This window comes from Artibeus jamaicensis, unplaced genomic scaffold, assembly GCF_021234435.1.
Source record: "Artibeus jamaicensis isolate MK-2021 breed Jamaican fruit bat unplaced genomic scaffold, CSHL_Jam_final contig_354, whole genome shotgun sequence".
In the NCBI taxonomy this organism is placed as follows: Eukaryota; Metazoa; Chordata; class Mammalia; order Chiroptera; family Phyllostomidae; genus Artibeus; species Artibeus jamaicensis.
Window position 1 is genome coordinate 21,769,308 of NW_026521803.1, and position 24,023 is coordinate 21,793,330.

Sequence of the window (24,023 nt, forward strand, 5' to 3'; positions counted from 1 at the left end):
TGATTTCAAATACTTCTTTCCAGCCCCTTCTTGCCTGCAAGGTTTCTTTTGAGAAATCAAGTGATGGTCTTATAGGAACGCTTTTGTAGATAACTGTATCCTTTTCTCTTGCTGCTTTTAAGATTCTCTCCTTATCTTTAACCTTGAGTAATGTAATTATGATGTGCCTTGGTGTGTGCTTCCTTGGGTCCAAATTCTTGGGACTCTCTGGGCTTCCTGGACTTCTTGGAAGTCTTTTTCCTTTGCCAGATTGGGAAAATTCTCCTGCATAGTTTTCCAAACAAGTTTTCAATTTCTTTCTCTTCCTTTCCCCCTTCTGGTACCCCTAAGATTGTGGCTGGAGAAACTCCCAGCCTCATAGGAGAGTTCATTAGAGAGACCCACAGTGTCCTAGAATATACACAAACCTACCTTCCCACTAGGGAATCAGCACCAGAAGGGACTGATTTGCTTGTGGATAGCAAGGGGAGTGACTGAAAATCTGTTGAGACCTGAGAAAGCTGCATTATATCCTCTCTGAACCTTCTCTGACATACAGCCCCACAAGGCAGTGATATAGGTTGCCTGGCCCTGGTGAATACCTAAGCCTCTGCCCCATGCAACATTACAGGTTTGCTCAGACAAAGAAATAGGGCCCAAATGAGCAAAACTCTGAAAATAGAACTAAGTGATGAAGAGATAGCCAACTTATCAGATGCAGGCTTCAAAATGCTGGTAATCAGGATGCTCACGGAAGTGCTTGAGTATGGTCACAAAATAGAGGGAAAAGGAAGAGCTATGCAAAGTGAGAGAAAGAAGAATATACATGGAACTGACAGTGAAACAAATATACCAGTTTTTATCTAATATGCACACATTCATCCATTTGCAAGTTAAAGTATTTCCCTGGGCCTCAGTGTCATTGTGCTTTACATACTCCCCCAGGCCACCAAGGGTGGGGGATTTACTCTTCTGCTTCCTGACTCAGGGTCACCCAGAACTCCTAATCTCTCTGAGCCTCCTGTCCGTCCTTGTTGGTGAAATGAAATTGGAGTCGGACTCACTTCAAGGCTTGACAACTGCCTCACCTATGACAAAATATAATCCGTGACATTAAAAATCATCTCTATGGCATCCTGACAGAGAGAATTTCAAAAATAAAATTCTTTCACAATTTTCTTCTTTGTCCTTTTGGTTGTTTGCAACCTTGGACTTTTGAATGAGCCACATAGATTTTTGTCTTGTTTTTTAATAAGCATACTCTGAGGTCTTCCCCTCTCACACTTTTTCCCCACTTCTATACCTTGGTCATGCTTAATGTTCCTATAGAACGTTGCTCGTCTTTCTCCATATCATCATGCTTGGATGGAAGGCCTGTCTTATAGTTTCAGAGGGAATGCATTTTGAATTATCTTTCCCCCCTAACACCTGAGGTTCTGGTATTCCAGTGGATCCACTCTCCCTCAGCTGTCCATTGGTCTCAGCTAAGAATTACTGTTACTTAAAAACCACAAAAGACTAACATATCAAGAAGGGTTGGAAAGTCTATGTCTTTAGATCTTTTTGTTCTCCTCCAAGAACTTATATTATTTCTATGCATTGCTGTAATGAAATAAGAAATGGTTTTTAAATTTTACGATTTGCAATCTCTTAACTATTTTTAAGATTGATTATGAATTAGAGGCTTTGTTGTAAATGGACCCTTTCCATTAATGTAGTTTAGAAAGACTTTCAGGAGGCCAAGAAATAACATTTCCTCATTTTCATATAAGCAGTTATAAACATGGACTCAGGTTTGATTTGATCATGATTGGGGAGAGAATTCTGAGGAAGGTCTGTTTCTGTACGTCTTTGTATACTCTTGTTCTGGCTTTGTTGAAAGACAAAATTTCAGACTGCATGTCTGGAAGAAAAGGATTGTCACATTGCAAAGAGCCTTAGAGTTAACTTAATTTCACAGGTGGTGAGGCTGAGCCTCCAAAGACCTAACCTAGATCACATAACACTGTACACAGTGCTCCATCCTCCAGACTCCTGGGCCTCTGTTCTGTACCACCACTTTCTAGGCATGGAGAAAGTGGCCTGGGAGTGCCGCTTTCATTGTGACTTCAGATAATTCTCTGCTTTAGGCTACCTTCCTTTTGTATAGGAAGGTGGAATGAGTAAGCAGAGTTATCTCTGTATTTCAGAAGCTTATAAAAAGTTTGGGGTCAAGTATAGTTATAAAAATGGATTAACATTTGGACACTTTCTTATGCAAACCTTTCCTGTTTTCGCAGCCCTCGCCTGCTGACAGTGGCAGAAAAGATGGGTTTGCTTTGTGGCGGTGTTGTTACAGCCAGCAAAAGGTCTTATGCCTCCAAAGTGCACAGACTAGATCTGTGCTTGGCATTTTTCACTGCCAGCAAACCCAGCAAAACAGCAAATTGTGCTTGGGAGATGTCACTTGAAAGAGAAAAGGCACAATGGGTTTCATTTTTTCCATCAAAATTTCTTGGAAATGAAAGACGAGTTTTCAGAGGCAGAAACTCTGTTTTGTGTAGCTGTGGAGCTGCTTTGTGTAAAGTCACACAAAGCCCATGGCTTAGTACTTTTTGGACATTTGGTCATTTTTTTTAAGCCCTTTACTTTTCCGTCATCGCTCCCTGGCCCCAACCTACCTCATTTCACTCTAAACAAGTGCACAACAGAGTGAGGTGGTGGGAGAGGAGGGCCAACAGGCAGGATGAGGAATGAGGTTCCAGGGAACGGAGCAGAAAGGAGGAGGCTCTGAGGCGGTGGCTGAGGACGTCACACACACCTAGGGTCAGATAGGTGACAGCGAGCGGCAGCAGTGCCCGGCAGCCTTGTGGAGATGAGGCTGGGGGATTTCGACATACCTGCTTTATACAAGAGAGCAGGCAGGACTGAAGAACTGGTGCAGGCAGGGGGTGTGCCTGCGTATGGGACGCAATTCAAGCATACAGCGCCGATTCAAATGCTCGCATCAGTGTGACTTTCCACCTAGAACACAAGGTGCTCTTTTCATGAGATTATTTTCATACATTTAAATGTCATTTAATGCATAAGAAAATGGCCTTGCTGAAGGGTTTTTAAATATTTTCTTCAGTCTGTTTTATGAAGTATGTTGTATTATGCAATGAGATGGACAATTGTGTGTAATCACTAGGTAGGCACAATTGTATAGGAAGAAACAAAAACTTATTTAAAAGATATGCATGTCTGAGCAATTTTTACATAAAGTAAAATACCACTTATTTTGGATTACCTCACAATTGTAGTACCTGGGAAATTGGAGAGATTTGTTATAAAATGAGAATAGAACATTAAAGTAGAAACAAAAAATTAAAATAAATAATGGATCATTTTATAGAAATTATAGTCCAGTAGTTCATGGACTAGAAGCATTGACATCATTTGGGAACTTGTTAAAATCATAAGCCCTACCTGAGACTCACTGAATAGGATTCTGTATTTTAACAAGATCCCAGACAGTTCATGTGCACATGAAAATTTGAGAAGCACTTGTTTAAATGGCCATATGAATCAAAGAAATGCTGAATTGATGAAGTTACTTTGTCTTTTTTAATAAGAGAATTTTATCATGACTCAATTGTAACTGGATTATGTCCCTGAGGTCAGTGAACTGTGCACAGATACAGTGTAAGTAAGTCACAGGCAATCCCTCCGGGAGTTGGGGTAGTGATGACTGGGGGTGGGAATTATCTGGAAAGCTGTTCATATCATGGTGAACAATTACAGTATCAAATAAATGGATTGTGGACAGGTGGCTAGTAGTGCTAAACTAATCACAGTCTAAAATGGAGCGGCCCCAAACTGCAGTGGGTTCGGTTGATGAAGAGTTGCTAATTCAGAGGAGTCATTGAATTAACATGAGGTTTAGAGTGGATGAAGTCAGTCTAACTCACTCTTCACATCTTCAAGCCCCAGAAAGAGGTAGCTTCAGAATATGGCCAAATACAGCTAAAATCATCACACATTTGCCTAATTACTAACTATGAAAGCTTTTCTGCATGTTTGTGAGATAAGAATAAACAATGTTTGCATCAGGTCAACAGATACTGTTGTTTAGCTTTTACATTCAAAGTTGAGTCTGAAATCCATGCTGTAAAGTTGGTGGTAGTAAATTAGTATGGAGGCCAAATTGCTTATTCCACAGCTAGAATTCTGAGGTAGAATCTATTATATGAGAAGTTGACATAATAAAGCCTGGGTAAATCTCAGGGGTTATACAAAAATAAAACAAACAAACAGGAAAAAAAAACCCCACCAAACCCAAAACCAGAATGGCAGAGTTGGGAACACAGGAGTAGAGGGGAGTTGAGCGCTCTTCCTGGACTGGGACAGCAAAGGTGAGACCAAGAATGAACTGGGGGAGGGGAGCAGGGATTTGTGGAAGCACAGGTTTAACACTCACAGCAATTAGCCCTTCAGTTCTTTCTGTCATGGAGTAAGCCTTGAAAGAGCCCTATGTTAAAAAATGAAGCAGGCAAACAGATTGGAGAGGTAGCTCCAACCTGTTACTGGGGTCAGGGGGATGGTGGAGAGTGAGAGGGAGGGAAGGAAGGCGAGAGAGAGACAGAGAATGAGCATAGATACAGCTACCAGATTTCCAAAGCTGAGTCCTTTTTGACACTGGAGGGTGTGAAGAATATGTAAGAAGTCTCTGTGAGACCACCATTAGGACAGAAAGCTGCTGAGAACTCAGTCTCAGCTATGGTGTGTGGTGGGAAGGCTTCTTAAAAGGGCCTGAGGGAGGAAGCCAGGCCTCAACAGGTGAGCAACAAAGGACAAATTGTGTGGATAACTCAGCTGCCCCAAGTTTTTCCCATAAGCAATTACCAGCCACTATCCCTGCTGGAAGAGCAGTGCATAGGCATGGAGGTCTTATGAACAGTACCAACCAGTTGCAGCAGTAAACAGAGGCGGATGACCTTCTTCTTAAAACACCTGCCCTGCTGGAAGGAAGTAATAAATGAGGAAGTAAGTTTGAGCAGAAACTGAAAATTTCCACCATTTCCATGGATCAGGCTCAAAAGCAAAGTTAATTTTGATTATAGAGACATAAATAAATTTTAACTTTTTACCAGTGACTTTTATTATTGTAAATCATGAGGCTGATACAACTGTATGTGTGGGATATAAAATTTGTTAAGACCCTGTATTGGTATGAGTTCTTCAGGAAAAAGAACAATAAAATACATCAATAGAATGTGTGTGTGTGTGTGTGTGTGTGTGTGTGTGTGTGTGTGTGTAGAGAGAGAGAGAGAGCAACAGAGAGATAGATTGCAACCGATGTTCTTATAGGAATTGGCTCACAAAGTTATTTTATGGAAGCAGAGAAATCCCACAATCTGTTTTCTGCAGTCTGGAGAACCAGGAAATCCAGTGGTATAATTTATTCAGTCCAAAGGCCTGAGCATATCTCAGAGCTGGAAAAAAAAAGGGACATCCCAGCTTAAGAAAAGAGAATTTGTCCTTCCTCCACCTTTTTCTTGCATTTAGGATGAGGTCTGTTCACATAAGTGCAGGCAGATCTGTGTACTCTCTCTGCTGAATCAAGTGCCAGTCTCTTCATGAAATAGCATATTTTGCTATGCATAATGCACACCTACATTTTTGGCCCAAACTTAAAGGAAAAACAATCTTTTGTTTTAATTTTTGAATTCAATTATTTATTTATATTTAGATACTTGTTTTTTGTATTATAAAGGAATTTTAGTATTAATTTCGGAACATATAACAGTACAAGAAATTTTATGTAACAAATAATTACAAAACACAAGAACAGATAAAAGGTATTTCAGGTACTACCCATGTACAATGTGCATTCTTATTTTTCCCTCAGAAATTTGGGCAAAAACCTGTGCGTTATACAAGGCAAAATACAGTAAGCTTGCAGACACACCCAGAAATAATGGTTTATGACCTATCTGCTCATCCCTTAGCCCAGTCAAGTTGACACACAAAATTAACCATCATGGACCTCTAACACCATGCAGATCTTTGATTTTCAAGCTGTGCCCCAGCACGGAGTTCGTGGGAAGATCACCATGAGCAGAGGAGTTAGCCAAGCAGGTGGGATGCAGCTGTCCAATCTTTCTTTGTCCTGATGATCATTCAATGACTCCTACCCTCTCATGCTGGAAAATGTCTAATCTTCTCTAACTGCTACCTTGTTTGAAGTTCAGGAGTCTGTGTCTCATATCCTGTAGCTCCTTAGTGTAGAAGTATATCTGAGAGCTGTGTTTTCTGCCCCTGTCAGCCAGGGTTCTCTTCACTTCATTCACTGTTCTATCCACTGGAGTTGGCACCCATTGGAAACTCCTCGGACAGTACTGCTGCTGAGAACTATCACTGAGGCTCTTTATCCTCCCTTAGACAACTCTAAAAGTTTCTATCTGTATTTCTTATTCTGATGGAGTCCCCTGACCTGGGGAGTGGCTTCTTGGTTGCCTTTCTCAGCTCAGGATCTAAATTCTGGTTCTCTCAGGGATATAAACTGATCTGGAGATGAACTTATTCTGTATTACTCAGGGTCTCCACTCCAAAAACTGGACCCAATGACAATTCAAAAATAGTGCCCAGTGGTATCAAAGAGGTCACATCAAAAGAATTTAAATTTCTTTTATTGACTATGGTGCATCATCCTTTGCTCTGTAAGACCTTAGGTCTCTGTAGCAGCTGCAAGGACACTAGGTCTGTATTCTATGGTGACTAGAATGACTTAAGGTTAAAGCACAAATTGTAGTGGAATGAAAGGGGTATGTGCAGAGAATGAGTAAAAGAAAGAGCAAGTGAAGTTGAAGTCATGGAAATTAATTTCACAGGAAGGTTGTTATTGCCCCCTTTAGCAGCTAAAATTCACATACAGGCACATCTTAAGTAATGTGTCGAGCTGTCCGAAAGATAATTTGAATCCTGTCAAGGCAAACAAGAATATGCTCACAAATTCAAGAGCAATATATGTGCAATTTGCACAACATCAATTTCTTTGGTTGTTTTGGATGGAGCCATCACCATCAATTAAGTTAGTGACTCTTTGATTCAAATTACTTTTTGACATGCAGTCAACTAAATGTCTCACACAAGCATTATTTTCTGCAGGGTTCCCCAGGCAGCCATATAGTACATGCAAACAGGTGGGAACACAGGGCAGGCTACTGCAGAAACAGCCTCCTCCACTGCAGGAGAGAGAGTAATGACATGAAGAAATACGGAGGCATTATTAGGTGGCCTAAAGTAAGGCTTCTGAAAAGAGAAATTTGCATGTTTATTACATTTTGCTACTAATTGAGGATATGTCCATGTGAGGTTGCCTCTTAATCCCTCATTGGATTGTTATAATCAGGTATCAAAGGTTAAGCAAGAGTAAGGCTGCCTCTTGGCCCATAGGGCAGCATGACTTGGCATGGACGGGGATTTGGTAGGAGTGATGATGGTGAATAGTGATATTATTGACAATGTCACTGAAACAAAGCTTCATGGAGTCAACATGTTTTTAGTGACATGGAAGTTAGAAAGCATTCTTTTAGAATATACAGATGTTTGATGTTTGATAAAGAAATGCACAAAATGGGAGATTGGCCTCTAATAATTTTTCTCATCATGCTGGACATCAGCATCACATTCCAGGCCAATGTTATTCATATTCCAGATAGACCTGGTCGAGGATTCTAAAAGACAGAGAATGTCTCCAGATATTAGGACTTAACCCCATATTCAGCTGTGTCCACACTGAGAATAAGGAGACAGACTTCATATCTTTTGTTCATAGCACTATCCCTGGAGCCTTTAACATATCAGGTACATAGTAGGTGAAGAAGTATACAACAAAACATACCTCTGTGGATAAGTGTATGTATGAAAGACTCTAAGAATGAATTAACTTCACATCTGGTGATCAGCAGCAAGGAAACCCAGATTCTGATCATGACTTTCAAAATCACTTCAGTTCTGTGGGGCTCTGTCATCTCTCTCTATAAATGGGACGATGACACAAATCTTGACCACATTGGGCCCCTGAGAAGATAACATGATAGAATCCATGTGAAAATAGCTTGACAGTCTGGGAACACTGAACAAAGTAAATTACTGGTTTTGTTTTATCATCACTTTCCACAGACATTGGTTCTTAAATAAGAACATTTCTAAAGGGAGGAAGCAGCACAAATCTCTTCACTGCCTACACCACAGTCCAATTTGATATTTCTTATGCACAAAATAAAATGTTTCATGGTAAGATATACAATTCCAATACCTTAGTGTTTACTGGTTTACAAAATTCAAGAGCATAAAATCCCAAGTTTCCCTGGGTTTTTGCCAAGCACAGAATACAGATGGAAAGCTGAGCATTAAGCCTGTTATGCCAAACTTAAATTTGGCCATAAATTGCCAGGTAGTTTCAGTTCAAAGAAACATGGTAGTATTATCTTTAAAGCAAATTACAACTGAGAACCAGAAACCAGGGCAGGAAAAAACTAAGAGGGAGAAGAGAAAATGTTTTCAAAGGAAACAGGGATAAGGCAGGGCCCATTTGGAGCTCAATCTAAATGCTCATGTATGTTGCCTCATCTTTCCTCTTATACTAAAATAACTTATTCATTCACTCATTAAATAAACATTTACACAATGCCCCCTAGGTTCAAGGCCTGTGGAGGTCATAATTAAAAAGGCATACTTATTGCTCTGTATCAGTTAGGGTTCTTTGGTTGCAAGCAAACAGAGAGAAAAGTAAAGAAAATAACTCAGCTAACTTACACAAAAGGAGAATTTGATGTGAGAATATCGAAAAGCTTTGAGATATGTAGCAAGGATATGGGGAACCTCAAGATTTTAGAGAAGGTACAGAACAAGCTTAGAACAGATGGGGAACCAGAAGCCTGTTAGTAGACATTGCTCCGCAGTTGCACCCGGATCCTACCATTTGAGATGATAAGCATGTCCAAATGATGACCTCCATTTTTGTGGCCCGATATTTAAGATCTGAGGTCATGAAAAAGAGAGACTGACTGAAAGCTTCAATGTCTTCACCCCTTGACTAAATGGGGGCAATGAGTGGAGGGGTTTGGTAGGAGCACACAGTAGGAATACTTCCAACTTTTATACCAGAAAGGTAGCCTTAGAATGCACAGATGTGCTGAGCATTCCTGCAAAGCAGAATGGTAATTCCCTGAGGAGACTAATGTGATATCAGGACGAGGAAGGTGCCCCAGCAGTGAATACACTGCTTGCCCTCATGGACGTGCACCTCAAACAGATGACCCTAGCGACCCTGACGAAGAGTGGCATGAATAAAGCAATACTAAAAACACTGAAGTTTAGAGAGAACAGAATGTGATGCTGGAGTTTAGAGAGAAGAACAATTAAGGAAAGCCTCATTGCCAAGGGTGATATTTAACGTTGGAAGAATTGAGTCTTGGCCTTGATCGAAAATTATTCTTGTTTATTGTTCTGGTTTTGCTGGTTTTGTAAGTTCTGACAGTCCGTGAAGATCATTCTACTCACAGTCAGGAGCAACTCATACCTAATCAGTCGGATGGAAAACAGGAGCCTTCGGCACTGTGTCCCAGAGAGCTCTTCCCTCACAGATTCCAGGGTGGGAGTCTTACACGTGACAAACTGGTCTCAGAACCTGAGGTGCGTGAGGTGAGGAGAAATGCTTACTTAGTTTAATTTTACTTTATTTTCCCCTAAACCTGAGGACAAATGTTACATACTTTCAGAGGATTTTAAAATTCAAGATGTTTTTGTTGGACCAATACATTTAAGACATGTGAAGTAGAAATAGACTAGAAATAATGCCCTTTAAAGCCAGTGAAATAAAATAATGCAGCTAAGGGGTCATGAATTCTGAGACCATCCAAGATGAACTCAAAGGCTTTGAATATTAAAATCCATTTATTCAACAAATGTGTAGTGACTACCTGCTAAGTGCAAAGTCCATGGGACAAAAGAGAAGAGTTGCAGTTGATGCCAATTAGGGCCACTCCACCTAAGGGTAAAGACTCACATGCTGAAGGTGTTAATTAGAGTGCTAGTGTCTTCTGGGGGTTATAGGCCATCAGCCAAGAATATCGGGAATGGGGGATGTTCTGAAGAAATGATGATAGTTTCGTAATTTTCTTCTGTCTCACTTCAGAGTAAGTAAGCTGATTGAATGGCTCCAACTTGGGGAACTGAGACAAAGATTGAGTGTCAGTTACAGAACAGTCCAGAGGAGCAGCGCTGTCAGAGGTCAGCCAGATTTTACATGCAGCAAGGAGGTAGAAAGGGAATCTACACAAAGAAGGCTCTGAAGTGAAAAATGAGGAAGTTACAAAATGGGTGGGCAAGGCTTGGGGGCTCTGGGTGGGTGTGGGAGATAGAAGGGGTGGGGAGAGAAGGCAGCAAAGACAGCAGGGAGAGAGTGAGTACTAGATTTTGCGCATTCATTATGCCATTCGGTTCTTGTAAGTATGTAAGATGGAAAATGTTATTTTTTATATTTTACAAATGAGAAAACTGAGACTCAGGCATTTATTAAAATGTCTAAGCTCCTACATAGTGAATAAATAGTAGTATGTGCTTATTTGGAGCTACATGGCATTTTTTAAAATTTTACTACCACATTGCATTAAAATTATTGATTTATTTTTCTCTCCTAAAAGATATGATCTCCTTGAGGAAAGTGTTCATGTTTTACTGTTGTTGATACTTTCAGAATGTAGTATAACATTTTGTTGTTGTTTTTTTTTTTCAAAAAGTTATTGTAGTAATAGCCTAGGAGACCTGAGTTTTCTTCCAAATGTGTCCTGATTCTAAAACTTGTGCCCTGCAATCTATTTTTAACCATGTACAGGCACCCTACTCTTTTTGGTCTTGCACACTATACCCAATCCACCATGATCACTGTGGACTTCTGGTGTAAGTTACCACCCATCATTCTGATTACTGCCAAAGCTCCAAACCGGTTTTCTTTTGTCTGTGTATAGTCTAGTCAACTCAACATCAAGAATGATCCAAATGAAATATGTCAGATTATGGCACCCCTATGCTTACAACCCTGTCAATAACTCCTGAAGTCACTCAAGTTCAAAGTTCCTGCATCGGCTTAGAAGGCCTTCTATACTTATCCCATCCCTGGCCTCTCTTTCTACTCTTCCCTCACTCAGTCTGCCCTGGCCACAGCAGCCCTCCTCTCTTTCTAAATACAGTAGGCGCAGTCCTGCTTCCAAGTGCTGCACTGTCTATTTGCACTGCCTGGACTTCTCACCCGCAGGGACCCGTGTGTCTCATCTCATACTTCACCTTCTCAATGAGCCCTGCCCCAAAGACCTTGTTTAAAAGTGTGTCATACATTCGACCCCTCCAAGAATCCTGTCTTCTTCATCCTCTGCTATTTGTCTTTTTTGCACTTACTGCTTGCTCAAATACTACATAATTTTTATTTATTATGTTTATCATTGTTAGATGTTTCCTCATGCTAAAAGGTGAGTACCACAAATACAGGACTCTTTTTCCTCTGATTTAGTCCAAGTACCTAGATTATGGCTTGGTGCGTATTAGGTGATTATAAATCTCAGACCTATGAATGGATGAAATCTTCTTTTGGAATAAAGTAAAGTAAGTTTCTTGTAAATGACAGCCTTATCGATTCTGAAGAAGACTCCATAGACTTTTCTGAGCCCTTTTATCTCCTCAATCATTCTTATTTTATGTGGTTTTCAGGACCTGTCCTCTGAGGGTTCATTCTAGATTTCCTTTGTCCCTTTCAAAATGTCGCTCTTCAGACTGAATTCTACTTTAGGAGTAACATAATTATTCTAGAACTCATCAGTTCTTGGCTGACTGACTTAAAAAATCAATTGCATACCACAAAATAATATCACTTAGATTAAAAATTGAAATTGATTTTTTAAATTCATTATGTATTTATTAATCCCACAAAATTATTACTATGTTTTTTTCAGAAGTTTAATTGTCTTTCAAACACTGACTGGAGCCTGTGTGCTATAAAGGTTTGACCTCAGACTTTGTGGGAGGAAGACCTCATTGTACAGTGCAATTCACATATACCAGTTCTCTGCTCCTTGTCACAATTTGCTATGTTCACAATAAGCATGTTCCAGAAAGGCAGTATCAATGTGAGGTTGAAGGAGAGGCCTGGTGGGGTCAGTGTTGATATTTTGACTTGAGTGCAGTGAAGGCTTTTAGGGAAACCCAGATACTATCAGAGAAGTCAGTCTCTCATCAGCCAACTCCTTGAGGTTGATGGCCAGTTTGCTTATGACAAGTGACTGACAGGCTGTGAAACTCTAGGGAAGATATATATAGTACTCACATGGATGCTGACTGACCAGAATCAAATGGACAAGAAAGGATGTGATGTCTGCAAAAGCAAATGTATGAAGTTAGACCCCCTCCCGAAAGATGACCTAGATTGGAACAAATGATAGATATGGAAATGATGAGTGATTTCAGACCATTGGCACAAGGCTATATGTGCTTGAGATGTAGGTAAGATAAAAAGCTTTTTAATTTTTGCCCCCAGCTGTGATTAGTCAAAAGAGAGAGCACTGGTTTAAAAAGAAATTTAAATTGCCTTTAGAAGGACAGAACACCATATCTTGAATTACTGCACACACGTGTTGTGAGAGAAAAGCTCCCTTTACACCTTGCTGTTAGCAACAGAGGTGAGTAGAAGTTGTTCTGGACCTTGTTGGGATGGAACAAACTCTTACATACAAGAAAGAAACCAGAAAACACTTAGGCTTGACTGATCACAATATATTCAGATTAGAAATCTTCCTCAGGGTACATGTAGGGAAATAGCACCTCAAAAAGTTAATGAACTTCCTAAAAATTCTAAAATGGAAAGGAAGAGAATGGTTAAGAATGGGAGATACGACTTATATTGTAACAGCATGGATGGAACTGGAAAGCATTATGCTAATTGAAATAAGCCAGGTGGTGAAAGACACATACCATATGATCTCACCTTTAACAGGAACCTAAATAACAAAACAAACAAACAAGCAAAATATAACCAAAGACATTGAAATAGAGAACAGGCTGACAGTGTCCAGAGGGGAGAGGGGAGGGAATTTCAGGGGAAAAGGAGGGGTTTACAGGAACAAGTATAAAAGACACATGGACAAAAACTAGGGGGGGTGGTAATGGGGAGGAGGGAGGAGTGCTGGGTGGGTGGGCTGGGGTAGGAGTAAAAGACAAAAAACTGTACTTGAACAACAATTAAAATAAAAAATAAAAATGAAAAAAAAGAATGGAAAATATGCCATAAATTGAAGCAAGTTGAACATTATCAATAGTAGTCATGAAAATCTACTACTATGAAAACCTAGAGGATACTGTATTTAATTGGCATATATAAGGAATGCATATAACCACAGTCATCCTAACAGAACCCTAGAATTCAAAAATAGACAAACAAATCCAGGAGATGGTAAGTGCAAATAATAGGTGTACACTCAACTATGTGAAAAGTTCAAAGAGCATGTTAACTGGGTGGGCTAGCCATATAAGAAGGAGGGCTAACCCTCAAAGAAATAAAGTTATATCACTCCTGAATGCCCCCCAAAATGAATAAAAAATTCTTCCATCACATTCTTGATGTCTTTACACAATTGGAAATCACATGATGATGCAGAAGTTGACGATGAGAATGGTGTTTCTAATGGTTTCAATAATAATATAGAGTATGGTTATTCACTAAAAATCGTTTTCCTGTTTTGTAACAATTTGATCACTTCTGGAGGAATCACATCATGAAATGCAATGAATAAATCTCTTGGCTATAGTGTGTTGCAGTCAAATGGGAAAGAAAGAGAATGACATTAGGCTTCAGGTTTAACAGGGAATTAATTATTGTGTTCTGTCTATCCCTCTATGCAAATTATAATTCAAGCAATGCACCAAAGTCCTACCTCCTCTGAAAACCTTTCCCAATATTAATTTGTATTGTTTAATATTCATAAGATAAGCTCTCTCCCTCACATGTACACATTCAACACATCCACACATCCAAATAGTCGTAGAATGCCTGCTTCTTGCATCTTTCTCATCTCCGTCATTCTCTTTTCATTCATTTTTCATGCTCCATGTAGTGTATTCTCGTGAGAGCTTCTGTTGATGCTGTTAAAATATATTTTTTTTCTGCACAGACCCTCCAGTACTTTCTCACCTCTTTCTGAGGAAGTCTGTTCCAGTGACTCACAAGACCCTCTTCAATCTCTACTTTTATCATTTTGCATACTCTTATCTCCTTCTCTATCCTTCTCTGGGTTTTTTTTTTTTTTTTTTGTCTATTTCTCAAACATCTTTGCATCAGGGCATCTGCCCAGAATATTCATTTCCAAGATATTTACAAATTTCCTTCTTTCCTTTAGGTACTTGCTCAAACATCATCCTCTCAGTGAGAGGATCCCTGACAAGTAAATTTAACCACATCTTTCTCCAGCATGCCAGACCCCACCTTCTTGCTTCCTCTCTCCCTACAGCACTTATCTAACTTTCCATATGTATTTCTTATGTATAATTATTTTTTGTTTATTCTCTTTTTCTACTTTTGCCACTGAGCCCATCCCATTTGTGCTACTAGAATGTAGCTCCATAATGCCATAAATTTTGTCTGTTGTGTTAATTGGTATGACCTCAATGTCTAGATAGATGCATGTTCATTGAGTTGTTTAATGCCACTATCCCCCTTATACACACAACATTATAAGGAGGTAGTATAGTCTGTTTTTTTACAGGTTAAGAAAGCAATACTAGAAGCTAAGTAATTGGTCTTAGATCATGGGGGGGGGGAAATTGGGATAGAACCCAAGAAAGTCCAGCTTTGATGTTGTACTTGTATATCTACCAACAGTCATGTTCTAGAGTATTCATAGCAACAGGATTTCTAATAGATCCAAGATGGACACTCAAATGTCCATCAATGGTAGAGTGGAAATACTTACTAAACAGAAAACTGGACATGATGGGAATGTAAAGGATAGCAAAGGAATTAGTCAATAATATTATAATCACTGCATGATGCCAGTTGGGTACTGGAAATATCAAGGAACTACTTTGTAAAGTATACATTTGCCTAACCACTCTGCTGTACAACTCAAACTCATACAAAATAATACTGAATATAAACTGTAATTGGAAACAAATAAAAGAAAAAATAAACCTAGGAGACCCTTATCCCCCCAAAAAAACTGTACATTATTGAACTTACTGTGAACAAAAGAAGCCAGAAATAAAGAGTCTCTATTATATGATTAAATGTATGTCTATATGGACATGTATAAACAAACAAAGAAAATGGCCAAGCAGATGTATTTTGTTTGAGGCCGAGATGGCAGCCAGGCCCTGCGAGCGTGATGGTAATGGTACAAGAGCAGAAGGAAATAAGAAATGAGCTTCTGGAATGCTGCTAATATTCTTTACTTCTTTTTAAATTTGGGGTTTGGGTACAAGTAGATGTGAAAATTTGTGAAGTTACATGTTCTAAATGCTTTGTGTATATTTATGATAAGATGAATTCAAAGATGTCCCTAAGATTCAAGTGCCCTGCTGCACACACCCTGCATAATTCTCTTGCTTTGAGTGTAGGTGGGACCTTCAAATATGATGGGGAGTCATTTACTTCACTGGGTTAAGTTACCTTACAAAGATGATTGGAGAGTTACTCCCGCGATTATGCTTCCTTATGTAAGATTCTATTATAGTAGATTGGAGAGAGATGGGCCTGCTGACCTTGAAGAAGTAGAAGTCACTCACAGAGAGCCATGTGGCTAGAGTCTGAGGATGGTCTCTAGGCCCTGAGCATGAGCCTCAGACAATAGCCAACAAAAAATGGGGATCAGTCCTATGACTGTAAGGAACTTAATCCTGCCAGCTGCCTAAATGAGTAAAGAGTTAGGTATTAATGGTGAGGAGAGAAATGTCACTGGGTCTTTCCCTCTCACACTGGAATTCATTGCAGTTTGGTTAAAATAAGTCACTTGAATACAAGAATGCAAATAAGGAGAAAAATAGGTATTTTCCTATTAAGCAAAAATTGGGATTTCATGTTATGAGGACCAGCACTTTGTCACTTGAGGTTAGGCCAATGGGAAGATCACTTAGTACCCTATGTGTAAAGACACATCCCCTTGTGCTTTAGAAAGGCAGCAGCATACCAAAGCGCATGAAGGTAAAAATGTTTAAGAAAGTTGACTTTATTTTGTACTCCAAATTACTGACTAGAAACACATCAGTTAAAAAATATATGCATGTATATATACACACATACATACATAGAGTTGACCCTTAAATGACATGAGTTCAATCTGTGCTGACCCACTGCTATTGAACAGATTCCTTTTCAATAAATACGCACTGGCACTCCATATCCCCAGGTTTTGCATCTGTGGATTTAACCAAGAGGAAATCAAAGACAGTATTTTTGATCTGCAGTTGGGAATCTGTGGATGTGGAGGGCCAACTGTATGCATTGTCCTACACCGTTTTACATAAGGAAATTGAGGATAAGTGGATTTTGCTATCTGTGGGGATCCTGGAACAAATCTCCCTGTGGCTACTGAGGAACAACTAAGTATTTTGGGGAGTCAAAAGTTATATACAGACTTTTGACTGAGTGCGGGTCCGAGCCCCCAACCTGTGCATTGTTCAGGGTTAACTGTATGTACATTCATGAATGTGATGTCTCTGACAAACCAGTAAAACAGTCTGAGAATTCTACATGGTTGATGAGAGTCAGATTTAATTTTTATATTAAGAAATGATGTAATTGTCCCTAACAAGCTTCATGGATCCAGTGACAAACTAAGCCATTAATATTAGCAAGTTGGACATTACCCTTTTGTTTAGAATCACAAAAAAATTGGAGTGGGACTGATGAGAGCCCTGAACAGAGCATATGGCTGGTTAAAGAGAAAGGTGTCCACAGGCTTTTTTTGATCTCTCGAACTGAAGTTTTGAGTCTTTCTCCTTCATATTGTTCTAGGTTAATACTGTGCCTATAAATTAACATTATCTAAGATTATCCACCCTTCTTCTCATTCCCATTTTTTTACTTTTTTCACTTTGTTCCTTTTTTCTCTTTTCCCTTGGTCTATTTTGCTCTCATTTTTTCTGTCTTTCTTGTTATGTCCAGTGGAAGGGACATGATTCTGGGGAAGCTTCAGCTGCATGGACTTCTTTCCTGTGTCATCTTCTACTCTAAGAGCAGTACTGATACGACCTGACACTTTAATAGCTATCTGTGGAATGGACAAAGAGAGGGATGAGTAAATGAATGAATGCATGAACTTACCTCCTGTGCTAATAAGGTTCAGGCAGCATTAGATGGAGCTGCTGTGTCTTATAACAGCTCCATCTAATGCTGTCCATCTGTTCAGATTCCAGGTAGCGACAGGTCTGCCCTCCTCGTTGCCTTACCTCAGCCCCACTGGTGACAGTGATGGAGTTGACAAGATGTCAGGCGACCCTTATTGATTATGCATGATCTCATTAGTAAAACCTCGGCCCAGTGTGACCTAATCCTTGCTGGGAAAGACTGTGATATATGAGGACCAGCACTTTGTCACTTGAGGTTAGGCAAATGGGAAGATCACTTAGTACCTGTGGTGCCCAAAGACACATCCCTTTGTGCGTTAGAAAGGCAGCAACAGAGCAAAGCGCACAAAAGCTATGTGGGTCACACAAGTCACTGGGAGCCCATCCTGACTGTGAAGCTAGTAATTTATTTATGTTTTGCTAAAAATGCATCTGCTCTGGCTGCCCTGGGACACTTGTCCCAGTAAATAGCAAAGTCAGAAATGGGGCAGAGAGAGTCATGCTTGGACCAAACCTGCTGAGAGTCGAGCTCTGAGACTTTTATTTGTTAGAATGAGGCATGGTCTAACCAGCCCTGTCTCCTGCCCCTGCTCTCTGCTGCTCAAAAAGGCTCCTGTGCCACCATAGGCAGAGACAGCAAAATCACTGACATGTGATGACTCTGGTCAGTCTAAGGAACAGCTTTAGAATGGAGCTCCAATAGAGCGATTGACCAGATCAGGGCCACTGTGAGCACCAGTGGTGCCATGTGTGACCTAGGAAAGGAAAACTCCTCTTCCCCATGTGGAAGATCTGTAAAAAGGTACATCTTTCTCTGTACTGAGGCAGCCTATTGTTTTTCCCATTTATTGTCTCTTGTCGGCCATCTTGTGCATTGCACAAACTGAACAACCTTGGTCTTGAGTTCTGAGTCCTGAGCACAGTGTGGCTGGCCCAGTCTTATCCCGGGAAATTTGCTGTCATAGATGGGCTATCAGATGAACAGGCTGTGCATAGCCAACAAATGTGGACAGTGACTGTGAAAGTATACTATCTTGAAAATATGGAATATTTCACCTGGAAGCAAACACTTGGTGTAATCCTTGCTGAGTGAGGAGACTGGGGCTTAGAGAATGCAAGTTCCATGAATTGCCCTGTTTAAGTTACAGGAAGAGGAAGAGGGAGTCCAGAACAAGTTCACTCCCAACATGCTTGGCTAGACTAAAGAAAAAAACATAATTTGTGTCCAGAAATAGGTGGCTCTCCTGCTCCAAGCACAATCACTTAATGTTAATAAAAGAAAAAAAAATCCCTTCCTTGTTTCAATCATCCTCTTTATTAGTACTGTCTCCTGACTGAGCCAGCCAGGGAAGAATCATCAGTAAATATTGCTTATTAAATGCTCGGGTCAGGTTATCTGCCTGTCAAGCAGAGGGGGTGGGTGTGCACTAGGGCCCTTGCTGCTGAGTGAGTGTTCTTGGCCTCCCTGCACACACCTCAGCGGTACCCGGCCTTAATAAGCGTTGTTATTGGTACCCTTTTTAAAATGATTGAATTATGGCTTTTTATGGCTCCATAAAAGCCTTTATTAATTTTGGGAAGCTGCTGCATCTTCAGATCCTGTCCAGTCCCTGCCGGGAGGTTAAATTATTCATGTGGCTTCCAATTGGCTATGTTGATTGTGTTCCGAAAGGAACAACAAGCAGGGCTTTTTGTTTTCCAAGGAGGTTGGGGGGAGGTTATGGGGGAAAAAAGAAGGGTATGGGTATCCTGAAGGGCATCACCCCAAGGACCTCATGGGGTGTGTGAGACGGGGGAGTAGGTCTTGTGGTGGACAAGAAAATTGTTGGACTAACATCTCAGTTCAGGGGAAAGGGATGGTGAACTTGAACGTTGTCTGTTCTGGAGATGTGTCCACATGTATGTGTGCGCTCATGTATGTGTGTGATAGCTCTTCCACCATGGATTTTTGTTATTGTTCTGAATACAAGAATAAAATATTGTTTTTATAGACCTAATTCTAGCTCACGGCATGCTTTCAAACTTACTGTTTCAGTATTATTTTTAATTCCCCATGTGATTGCATATTCTGTTGAAACAGCAATTCTGCCATGTTCATTTCCTGGGGCATAGGGTGTGTCTCAGGAAGTTGGTGTTGCCAAGTGCCGAGTATCCTCCAGGTGGCCTCACTGAAAAGCAATCGGATCTTTTGCTTCCAAGGCCAGTGTGACTTCCATGATAGCTCTGCTCCCTAGGTCATTGCCAGCCACAGTGTATGTGGAAGGAATGCTATCCTGGGACTCTCCCCACTGCCACCCCTCACTGAATTTTCTCCCCCACTTTAGACATGTATGTGCACACACACAAGCACACATGTGCAATTATAGGTTAAATTCATCCATCCTCATCTCTTACTGCTTCCCCAAGAACACCAAAGAGCACAGAGGGGTGCCCCTCCCTCTCACTCGTTGTCCTCAGACCATGCAGCCTGCTGCTCACCTCCTTCCTTCCTCTACGCTACAGCCCCGCCTGGGCTTATCTACTGACTCCTTCAACGCTCTGCTTGAAAATCCCCTCTTCCATGTCCCTTCCCTAGCTAACCTCTCCCATGCGGCAGCGTCTTCTGTCTTCTGGAACCAGAAGCTGATAGGGTGGGCCAGAATGTGAGTGCCACTTGTGATCAGAAGATTGGCGTGCTAAAGCTGACCAAGCCTCGTCCCCACCAAAAGGCTGTAATCCACGAAGGGGGACACCAGCCCTGCACAGCCTACTTCCCAAGGGACACATTGAGAAAGGTCCATAGGAAGTGAAAACTATTACGTACATTTTATATAAATATGACCCTTGCTGTAAGAAATAGAAAATAAATAACAGAGATCAAGAAAAGCTGGTGTTGTCAGAGAAGATCGGACTAGTTCCTTGTGCCCTAGTTTGAGGCTGTGGGAGGGATTCCAGGCCAGCCGGACGTAAGAGTGAAGCAGCAGACACAGGAGTAAGCGTGGTTTGTTGCCGAGAGACCGGCAGCAACAGGAGGCAGCTGATGAGTTTCAAGGATACTACGAAGCTGCAGCTGACTCTCAGGACCAACTTCTGAAAACAGGGTTTGGGGGAGAAGCAGTGAAACAAGTGACTAGACTTGGGGTAAATGAGAAGAGCCCTTGGCCTGGAGATGAGGAGAAATCTTGTTATCAGGACTAACAGCATAGAGAAGACGAGGCTGTCTTGATGCTGAGTTGAACATTGTGCTAATTTAGGGCTCCCTGAATATTCTGAAAGCCTGGGAAAAGGATTGCTTTTAGACAGAGCCAGGCCATATAGATGGGATAAGTTTACAATGTGTGACAGTCCTGGATGTGTCCTCCCTTACCTTCCTTACACACACACACACACACACACACACACACACACACACACACACTTGAAAGAGCTACACAGAGTAAAAGGAAATCTAGAAACATGAGGGCTTTGGAGAACACAGGGTCAGTTTAAAAACATAAGACATTTTTTAATGCTCGCTAAGGTGCTAATTTTAAAGATTTTTAGCCTTCTTAGATTCCCTTGGAAATCCATATGTTATTATCTGGTACTGTATAGAGCAATTTCTTAGAGGCACTGTAGTTGCTACTAACCCTGCCAAGTCCTTTATTTTTCCCTCCTGTTTCCATTTGCCTCCTCTCTTTTCCCCAACTTTGTTCATGGTTACACTTTCTCTGTTATTTCCTGTGTATAGCATTTTGATTCGACTACCTGCTTTTTAACCCCTACCCTTTATGTGACCCGAATTCCACTCAAAAGCTACTACTGCCTTCCTTGGTAACACTGAGCAGTCAGTTGCTGTGTTTCTGCAGTCCGCCACTTGTGTAACTTAGAACCTTTCCTGGGGTCTTACTCCATCTGGTAGCAGCAGCCCTGGCTTCACCGGCAAACAGGAAAGGTGTGGAAGAAACCTCTTCACATTAGAGTATTTGGGATAAGCAAGTGTTGTTCAGAGATAATTAACATGTGAAAAAATTATTTTTTCCTCCAATATTTACTGAAGTCTAAATAATGCCGAGCACCAGACTCACAGCAAGGCTTACATTTGCCTGGTGTTTAGATCCAGTGTAGGAAGATGGGCAATGCAGCGATAAATACCTGAAAGTCCAAGTGATGGTATTTCTGACATTAAAGTGGAGATCAAGTATTCCTAACTCTGATAGAAATCCTCTTTGGCTTGGTTATGGAGTTGTTCCCATCAACAAAGGTGGGAGAGGAAGTGAAGGGGTTATTGGAGCACAGACTTCACTAAGATTGAGAGCATAAGCTGCCCCCTCTCCTGCTGCCCCCCAGTCAGCTCCACAGGTTGCTTGTTTGGAGGTGCAGTTTATGTCAGCTTGAGCCTTGAGGGGAAGGCTGAGGCTTCAGCTTGAAATGTATATGTAGAAATGCTGTAATGATGCTTGAAGATTACGAGTTCCGGAATGACACTACGTGGAACTGGTCAGGCACAGGGTGTAGTAGTTGTGTCCCTGACCACTTTGAGACTTCCTTTGATGTCCTACATTCTTGAAACTTGGGAAATAATAGCATGCATGGAAAAGCACCTATGTTGAGTCTGTTTCCTAAATCTTGTTCTTGGTCTTTTTGCGAAGCAGTCATATGGGGAACGTGTTGCTGTACAGGTCAGGTTAAGGCTTTAGGGACAAGGAGAGGGGATGCTCCTTCTGGCCTTACATGAACACTGAACATCTGCCAATTAGAGCCCAAAGAAAATATTTGTAAAACGATCTGAGTCCTCAGGAAAAAAGTGATTCATGTGGTAGCCATTCAGGTCGTCACTACCTTGGTCCCCCAAAGGGTCTTGTGCAGACACAGGTAGACCTGCAGGAGCTGTTCTGCAGGTGGAAAGGCTGGAGCTGGGAGAGGTCTGCCCGCCTCACCATTCGGTGGAGACACTGCAAGGAAAGGCACTTTGAGAGAGAGCAAAGGACACAACCCCTTTCTCTTTACGCATGGCAAATCAATTCAGTGTCTTTCATTACCACCTGAAAACCGAATGCACATGCGGACAATAAACTTTAATCTGTTTGACAACAGTTTTTAAAAAACGCACCGAAAGCAAGTTTCAGCAGCCTGACATACTTTATGACACTTATTAAAAAGACACACTTGTAAGTCAATTAACCTGGCCAGTGGTACCTTTTAACTTGTTTTCTAAGCAGGAAGGCAACAGGAAAAGGGCAAAGTTTCTATCCATATGGGTCTAAGTTGATTTCTTTTCCCCTAAAGTAAAGGTGGCTGGCCTGAGCTCCAAGTAATATATGTAAGCCTGCAGTTCCCCCGCCTCGAACACCTGAAAAGTTCAAAGGAAAGGCTTGTGGGAATCCTTCCTTGGGGTTCAGATGTTATTCAAAGATGAATGGAGGCCTTACCTGTAAAGAGACAAATGTGTGATAAAATTGGCAAAATATGGGAATTAAAAGAGAAACATGACGTGCATTACTTGATTAGTAAACATTTCTTTGGTTTGTACTAGAAATGTGTGTAGTGAGGGGAAAATATATCTGTCTACTCTTCCTAATTGTTTCTCAGGGTAGGACCACTCTCTCCCCCTGAACCAGGGAACTCCTATTCCCTAGTAAGTAAGAAAGCAAGCATATGCTAGACAGACAAATAAATGGATAGATAAATGAATAAATACATAAATAAATAAAATGATCTTTAAAAAAAGTTCTTGTACTTTTTTGTTTTTAGTTCCTTCATTTCGTGATGCATAAAATGTTAAAAATTTGCCACCTTGTCTTCACTCTCCAGATATTAAAAGTATAATTATCTTAAAAGATCAATTTATTATGGTTATTAAAATTCCATGGATTTAGCCTACCAAAATGGTAGCTTTGCCACAATGTTTCCTGGAGTAATCCAGTAGCATACAGTTAACAAAAACTTGGGCACATTTTGGCCTCCGGGAGCACTGTAATTTCTTTGTTCTGTTCTTTTCTTTTTTCTTTCTTTTTTTCATCTCCCTCCCTTCCTCCCTTCTTCTCTCTCTCCCCCTTTCTCTTTCTCCCTCCTTCCCTTCCTTCTTTCCTTCCTTTTTTTTTCTTTTTGCCTTACAAAAATGAGAATAGAAGTTTCAGTACTTTCTTTGATAGTGAGCTTCCTGTTCTTGGATTTTGATATATTCTTATTCACTGACTAAACCTTAAGGGATTGGGATTGGAAAGGGTCTGGTGGAGGAAACAGTTTATTCTTACAGAGATTAAAAACTAGGGGAGGATTGGTTTACTTACTTAATCACTGAGGCCTAAGAAAGGAGAAGAACAAGTTTAAACAGTTTAAAATTGCAGAAGAATTAGGTGCCACGTCCTCAAGGCCCCGTGGCTCTGGGATGTTACAAACTGATGTCGAAATGCACCCTTTAATGAAGTCATTGTGTTTATAAGCCTGGACTCCCTGCAACATTGACCTTTATCTGAATTGAGGATGTAAAGCAATTTAGCTACATTTACATTTTTTCACATAACTTTTGTAAACTATAATTGAAGTCCTACTAAGATAAGATTTTGTGGCAAAATCCATTCCCTGCATGGATGTGCTGTTGTGCACAGTCAGCCCTGAGTGGAGCTTGGCCATAAGTGCATTAATCGGTAGGCTGATACCTATTCAAGACAGTCATAGATGGTGTTTCCCTTCTCTCTCTTTCTACCTCCTATCAGTATAAATGGAGGAGT